At 43.1% G+C, this 8712-nt stretch overlaps 1 pseudogene; it reads left to right on the top strand.

Moving 5' to 3' along the window:
* LOC134355859 (uncharacterized) overlaps positions 1 to 6074 on the top strand; it is a 33614-nt pseudogene extending 27540 nt beyond the window's left edge.
* The last annotated feature ends 2638 nt before the right edge of the window (positions 6075 to 8712 follow it).

Below are 8712 nucleotides of genomic sequence, written 5' to 3' on the forward strand. Positions count from 1 at the left end.
GGGAGCATTGCATAAATATTTCTAGCTTCTGCACTGAAGATGCGAGAGTAGGTGTTGAGTTGTGGGACAGTGACACGTCATGCAAACAAAAGGAAGGGCATATAATATAGCAAATATTAGTGGGAATTTAGAGAATTGGGGAACTTTTAAAAGCAACAGCAGGCAATGAGAAAAGTCACAAGGAGAGAAAAGATGAAATTTGAAGGAAAACTAGCCAATAATATAAAAAAATACCAAAAGTTTTCAGATATAAAAGAGTAAAAGAGAAGTGAGAGTGGATATCAAACCACTGGATAATGAAGTTGGAGAGATAGTAATAAGAGATACAAGAAATAGTAATAAGAGATAAATGGCGGACAGACCGAGTAAGTGATTTGCATCAGTCGTTACTGAGGAAGGAACAAGTAGTATGAAAGAAATCTGGGAATGTCAGGGGAGCAGAAGTGAGTGTGGTTGCTATTGCTAAGGAGAAGGTGCTTGGTAGCTGAGAGGTCTGAAACTAGATAAGTTATCTTGTACAGATGGACTACACCCCAGGGTTCTGAAAGAGGCAGCTGAAGGGATTGTGGTGGCATCAGTTGAGATGCTTCAAGAATCACTAGATTCTAGAAAGTTCCAGAGAACTGGAAAATTGGAAATGTCACTCCACTCTTTAAGAAGGAGTGGAGGCAGAAGAAAGGAAATAATAGACCAGTTAGACTGACTTGAGTGTTTAGGAAAATGTTGAAGGCCATTATTAGGGATGAGGTTTCGGGGTACTTGGAGGCATATGAGAAAATATGGTTTCCTCAGGGGGAAATCTTACCTGAAAAGGATGTTGGAATTCTTGGAGGAAATAATAGGCAGGATAGAAAAATAAAAATCAGTGGATATTGTTTACTTGGATTTTTGGAAGGCCTTTGACAAGCTGTCACACATCAGGCTGCTGAACATGATAAGCACCCGTGGTACCACAGGAAAGATACTCATGTGCATAGAAGATTAGCTGGCTGGCAGGAGGCAAAGAGTGGGAATAATGGGGGCGTTTCTGTTTACTATCAGTGATACATGGTGTTCTGCAGGGGTCGGTCTATGTGAACGTTTTCTGCGCTCTCTCTAATTTAATCATGCCCTTCCTCTGGAACTGCACACAGCAATTGAGGTGAAGTCTAGACAGTGTTCTTTATAGCTGTAACATGCCATCCCAACTGTACTTATTGCCTCATCCATTGAAGGCAAGCATGGCATCTGCCTTGTTCACCACTTTGTCCACCTGTGTTGCACTTTCAGAGACCTATTTAGTTGCACACCTAGTTCTCTACTGTCCTTATTTAATTTCCCGAAATACAACACCTCACACTGCCTGAATTCAATTCCATCAGCCATTTATTTCATTGGCCACTTTCCCAGTTCAAAGTTCAAGGTAAATTTATTATCAAAGTCTGTACACCACAAACAAACTAGAGATTCATCTTCTTGCAAACACCCACAAAACAAAGTAACACAATGGAATCCACGGCAAGCCACACACAATAAAGGCTGACAAATATCAAACGTGTAAAAGAAGATGAATCATGCAAATACTAAAAATATGTAAACAAATAATACACAGATCATGAATCGCAGAGTCCCCAAAAGTGAATCCACAGCTTCAGAGTCAGCTCGGTGCTGAGGTGAATGAAGCTGGTCCAGGAGCCGGTCGTGTGGGACCCAAGACTCCTCCACCTCCTGCCCAATGGTAGTAGCGAGAAGAGCAGGAGACAGGTCAAATTCAGGCAGACGGGATGGGCACAGGTACAGGGAATCTTGCTGACAGAGAGAAATGGAGCTGAACACTTGTTCATTTTCCAGATCCAGTTGTAAAATTCAACAACTCTTTTCACTGTCCACTACATTACTTTGACGTCCACAAATTATTAATCATGTCACCTACAATATTGTTACAAATTATCGATATAGGTGAAAGTAACTGGTTAATAAATAAGAATACTGATCCCAGCAGCACTCAACTGGTGAAGAAGTCTAATATTGTCAAAAAAACAACACTCCACCACCAATCTGACTCGTTCCACCAAGCCTATTCAGTATCGATCCAGCTAGCATCCCATGTGATCTCACATTGCAGATCAGTCTACAATGTGAGACCCTGTCAAAAGCCTTGCTTAACTCCTTACCTTCATCAGTCCCTTTGGTCAGCCTTTCAAAAAAGCTCAGTCAATTTCATTTCAGAGAGGTTCTCTCATGCACAAAATCATGTCGGCTATCCCAAATCAGATCTTGTCTTTACAAATTCAGGCAAATCCTGTCTCACACAATTGCCTCCAGTAAGTTACCCCCCGACTGATCTTTTCCTCACCTGCCTGGATTGGGACTGACTCAGAAATGTGGAAACACACTGAGACATTAGTGGGCAGTGACAATGATGACTCCAATCAAATAACTTGTGAAGAGCTCTGAGTATATGATGAGGAATGATGATGTTGTCTTCTCAGTTTCCCTGGAATTCAATTATACCCATAGACAGCGTGGGCTGTTTCCTTACAACACAGTAACAGCTTTCAATAAAACATCCTTATTCATTATTATCGCGTTCTTTATCATTTCTGTTTTTTTGGTGCTGCATTGGATCTGGAGTAACAATTTTTTTTTGTTCTCCTTTACACTCGTGTGCTGGAAATGACACAAAATAATCTTTAATCTGCTTCTGTAAATTTGCTTTTACCTTTCCATTTTTTGAAGAATTTCTCCCTCAGTTTCAGGTGCTTTATGGGCAGAAGATAATGTAAGAGGAGTTGTGGGAAGAGCGATCACAATTGATTGCCACTATGCACCAATGTACCGTTCACACACAAAGTATTTGTGCCGCATGTGGGGTCTCCTATGCGTATCATTAGTGAATACAAATGGGAAAAATGAGCAGTATGGAAGAAAGACAATCAGAGATTACACATCCCAGGGAATATTTTCTGTTACTATGGAGAATCTTGTCTCTCAAGATACAGAAATTTACAGATGTGGAATTACAACATCTGGATATGATCCAGTGTTTGACATGTATCTACACGTATCTGACGGTAGGTTTCTCCTTGATTGACTTGGTGTCTCCACCAAATTGTCCGATTCATGTTTTCTCTGGGAATGGTTAGGGCAGCACCGACATCCTGAGGCTCTGTAGAGGTACAGAATCCCACAGGGAGCGGGTGAGGGTTGGGACACCCCGCTCATATAGCTCTCACCCACTGACTGGACACTGATTTCCAGTGGGATGCTCGGCACATTTTCCTGCCTCTGATCTGTATGAAATGTTACACTCTCAGAAGTTTACATTCAGACTAAATCTAATAATCTTATAATAACAGGTCAATGAGAAACAAGTGTTACTCATGATCTAAATACCTCAAAAATCATAAAAAGGCAATCAAATCCAGATCAAAACAGCCTGTGTTCATTCCTCCCAGGACAGGCTATCCCACTTCCCATCCCTGCTTCAAGTATCACTCACTCCCTCCCCTACCACGTGCTCTTTCTCTCTGTCCCCCTCAATGTGCTCCAGTAATCCACCTCTCAACACCCATTGACTATCCACTTCCTGGCAGCCAGACTCTCCATCTGACCCGTTGCTGTGAGAAATGGAGCAATGGAACTAGAGGGAACTTGGAACACAGTCCAGAACAAGAATAGACACTTTGGCCCAGCATGTCTGCACTGATCATGATGTCATTCTAAGCTCATTCCATCATATTGCATATGGTCCATATCCCTCCAATCTCTCCTTTTTCATGTCCTCATCTAAAAGCCTCTTAAATATTGTTATGATATCCCTTTCTTCCAGCCAGTCTGACTGTGTGTTTCATGGGGTCACCACTCTTAGTGTAAAAAAAAACTTGTAAAAAAACTTGTTTTACAAATGTCCTTTAAACTTTCCCCCAGATCACCTTAAAACTATATTCACTATTATTTGATATTTCAACCCTGGGAAAAAGGTTATGACTATTTTCCCTTCCTATGACTTCAATTATTTTATAAACTTCTCACAGGTCTCTCCTCAGTCTCCTGTACACCAGCAAAAACAATTCTGGTTTGTTGAACTTTAACCCATAGCTAATACACTTCAATCCTGGAAATGAGTAATTAACTTTCTGCATAATCACTCAAAGAGTTGAACTACATGTGCATGTAATGAGAGCTGTACAACTCATCACCTTCTACCTTAGGCCATGAACTTATCAATCACCCCTGCTGTGGACCACTTTCTGGAGGTCCAAGATGCCGACTTCTACAAAGAACGGATCCGTATGCTCCACGATCGCTGGACTAAGTGTGTAAATGTAGGAGGGGACTATGTTGAAAAATAAATGTGCTAGCTTTTCTAAAATTGACTCCTTCTACCTTAGGCCACGAAATTATCAGTCACCCCCTCATAAAGTCCAGGTGATGTCAAACTCCCCTAATGTATGAGGAGCGTTTGAAGTTTCTGGGCCTGTCCTTGCAGGAATTTAGAAGAATGAGGGTGGATTTCATGGAAAATTATCCAGCATTGAAATGCCTGGTGGTTGTGGAGAGGATATTTCCTATAGTGTGGACCTCTAGGACCAAAGGGCACAGACTCAGAATTGATGGACATCTCTTTAAAGGAGAGATGAGGAGGAATTTATTTAGCCAGAGGCTGGTGAATCTGTGGAATTCAATTCCACAGGAAGCTGTGGAGGCTAAATCCTTGGGTATATTTAAGGGAGAGTTGATAGGTTCTTGATAAGTAAGGGCATCAATGGTTACAGAGAGAAGGCAGGAGAATATATGAAGAGGAACAATAAATCAGCCATGATTGAATGGTAGAGCAGCATGAATAGACTGAATGGCCTAATTCTGCTCCTATGTCTGATGGTCTTATGGTTTATCGTCTTCCTGGTTCTCAGGTCTCACATGATTCCTTGTTGGCTTCATGTCAATATCAATACCAATAGATTCCCTTCCTGCTGTAGGTCACTGAAACCAATCACTCTCTCCTTAAAGTCACCATTCATTTTGTATGTATCTGACAATTTCCTGCTTTCAACCTATGGAGAGTTTTCCGGAACATCCACCAATGCTGCCATTCCAGAGTCAAACTGTTAGGTCTCACTTTAGAGTGTTTCCCCGCTGCTGAGAGAGACTGAAGCCCTGATTTTCACACTGACACACTCTGTGTCATCACTGTTGTTCTGATCAGGAGTCCTGCTGTTTTCGGTGATACTGACAGACATGGACGTTCTGGCAGCTCTGAGGATGACGAGACACAGTGGAGTAGATGAGCTGCTGAGATTCCAAACTGGTGTCTCCCGGTTGAGATACAGAACTGCTGAAATGTTTAGTGTGTTTGATTTTCAGATGTTCACTGATTATTTTCCACAGAACCCGTGTCTGTTCCTTTGCTTCGATTTTCACCACCAAGTGGCTCAAGTTGTGGGGACTCCGTGTCAGTGTCCTGTGAGTCTGTCCATGGATCCCTTCCCATTCAGCACTCATGGTATGAAAAGATGCCATCTGAGGATTCAAAGATCTCTGACACAAATAAACTGGATCTACATTGCCAATCCATAAAATACAGCAATCATATGTATTATTGCAACGCCTCAAATGTTAATGGAACAAAGTCCAGTGGAATGGTCAGTGTGTCCATCTCCAACAGTGTCATCACCTGCAGAAATGTGATTGAAGTCAACAGTACGGGTAGGTGCTGGAGGGTTTGAATCTTTATGATGGTCGATGGAGTACAACTGAATGACTGATGTGTGCTGGATATTGTGTTGTCGGAACTTCACTCAGCAGCATTAAGTGTATGTTGTCACCATGTTTCAGAGAATGAAAAGCTTTTGGCACAGCCATTCAAATGTGAGTCTCTCGGCACAGGGTCTCCTGTCTCTGATCTGACTCTTGCTGGCTGAGTGTGAATGTGTCTCATCTGGTAATATTTCTGGCCATTCATTAATATAGTTCTTCCAAGTTAAACCACTTCAAAGTTGAAAATAAATTACGTTTTTGTCACCATATACTACCCCGAGATCCATTTTCTTGCAGGCATTCACAGTAGATACAAATGAATACAACAGACTCTATGTAAAACTACACACAATCAAAAATGGTCAAACAATCAATGTGCAAAATAAGACAAATTGTGCAAATACAAAAGAAACAAATAATAAATAAATAAATAACAAGAGAATACCTGCAGATGCTGGAAGCACTACACACAAATTTCTGGACGTACTCAGAAGGCCAGGCAACATCTACTGAAAAGAGACATCAGTCATCATTTCGGGCTGAGACCCTTCATCAGGACTGGAAAGAAAAGCAGATTAGAAGTCAAAGTAAGAAAGTCGGTGGGAGGAGATGGAGAAGTACAAGGTAATAGGTGATAGGTGAAATCAAGAGAGTGGGAGGGGTGAAGTAAAGATGAAAGCGATAAAGGGCTGGAGAAGGGGAAATCTGACAGGAGGGGACAGAAGGCCATGGAAAGCAGGGAAAGTGGAGGAGCACCAGGGGGAGGCAATGGGCAGGTTTGCAGAATGGTGAGAGAGGGAAAGGGGAATGGGGAAAGGTAAAGGAGATAAATAAATAAATAAATATATATATATATATACTGAGAGGATGAACTGTAGAATCCTTGAAAGTGAGTCCATTGGTTGCAGAATCAGTTCAGTGCTGGTGAGTGAATTTATCCATGATGATTCAGGAGCCTAAAGGTTGAAGATAATAACTGGTCCAGAATCTGGTGATACGGGATCTAAGCCTCCTGCCACTCTTTCGTTCTGACAGCAGCAAGAAGAGAGCATGGCTTGGATGGTAGGGGTTCTTGCTGCTTTGACACGCTCTTGTGCCCGGGACTCACCGCCTCGATTTGGCCCATACCCGATCTTTCCTTTCTGGCCTGAGGCTTAAATTGGTCAAACATTGACTCGAGCCTCACTCTTGGGCCACCAGCATTGTCAGCAGATTTGGTTCAATGAAGGATGTTCTTGTTAAGAAAGAAGGCAAGCAAAGGATCACCAGACTGATTTCTGAAATGCCACAATTGACACAAGATCAGAGATTTGGTTGATTGGGTTTATTTGATGGAGTTCAGCAGGCTGAGAGGTGATCACATAGAAATGAGCAATATTTTAACACGGTGATACAGATGCAGGTAGGATGCTTCCAATGCCAGGGAATACAGGATAGTCTATGGAGTCTTACCACAAGAGAACCACAAACTTGTTGTTAGATTTGGAGGTTTGCATGCCTCAATGACCCAGAGAGCTACATTGGCTGGAGTGAGGGCTTTATGCTTTGGCTGTTCATCGGGTCACCCATGCCAAAGAGGTCAAAGGGTAGAGGCCAGACTTAGAGTGGTCCCCCAATCCTCCAGATTCGGGGGATTCACTCAGGACTGACAGGCCTGACTGGTTAAACAAAATTGTCATGGAAACAGGAATGAAAAATCCTTTTCCATCAGAGTTTGACGGTATTGCTCGGTCTCTACCTGGGACTTGCATGACTGACAGCAATGAAAACCGAGAGGAATCTATTGACACAATGAAAGAAGCCCCGAACACTGCCAGAGGTAGGAGACCTTCACTGCTGCCCTAAACACCAGTGGTGTAATGGACAGTAAGTAAGTAAGCTTGGAATCTTCGAAATAATCTGAGGGGTGAGACACTTAAGACTGGGATTAGGAAAGATTTCTTCTCCCAAAATGTGGTGACCTGTATTCAAGAAAGATTGAGTTATTTTTCTCAGAGGTTGAGACATCAAGAGACATGAGAAAAAAATGACCTTGCTTTTTCATTGAGAAAACCTCCTGCATTATCCTGTTGGATAAAAAGTGTACTTGAACCATTATCTCCTTGTATCCAAATTGCCAGTAACTTCTGCCACCTCCAACGGGATCCCACCACTAAGCGCATCTTTCCCTCCCCCCCTCTCTCTGCATTCCGCAGGGATTGCTCCCTACACAACTCCCTTGTCCATTCGTCCCCCCCATCCCTCCCCACTGATCTCCCTCCTGGCACTTATCCATGTAAGCGGAACAAGTGCTACACATGCCCTTACACTTCCTCCCTTACCACCATTCAGGGCCCCAAACAGTCCTTCCAGGTGAGGCAACACTTCACCTGTGAGTCGACTGGGGTGATATACTGCGTCTGGTGCTCCCGATGTGGCCTTTTATATATTGGCGAGACCCGACGCAGACTGGGAGACTGCTTTGCTGAACATCTACGCTCTGTCCGCCAGAGAAAGCAGGATCTCCCAGTGGCCACACATTTTAATTCCACATCCCATTCCCATTCTGACATGTCTATCCACAGCCTCCTCTACTGTAAAGATGAAGCCACACTCAGGTTGGAGGAACAACACCTTATATTCCATCTGGGTAGCCTCCAACCTGATGGCATGAACATCGACTTCTCTAACTTCCGCTAAGGCCCCACCTCCCCCTCGTACCCCATCTGTTACTTATTTTTATGCACACATTCTTTCTCTCACTCTCCTTTTTCTCCCTCTGTCCCTCTGAATATACCTCTTGCCCATCCTCTGGGTCCCCCCCCCCCGTCTTTCTTCCTGGACCTCCTGTCCCATGATCCTCTCGTATCCCCTTTTGCCTATCACCTGTCCAGCTCTTGGCTCTATCCCTCCCCCTCCTGTCTTCTCCTATCATTTTGGATCTCCCCCTCCCTCTCCAACTTTCAAATCCCTTACTCACTCTTCCTTCAGTTA

The sequence above is a fragment of the Mobula hypostoma genome, chromosome 13, assembly GCF_963921235.1.
Source record: "Mobula hypostoma chromosome 13, sMobHyp1.1, whole genome shotgun sequence".
NCBI lineage: Eukaryota > Metazoa > Chordata > Chondrichthyes > Myliobatiformes > Myliobatidae > Mobula > Mobula hypostoma.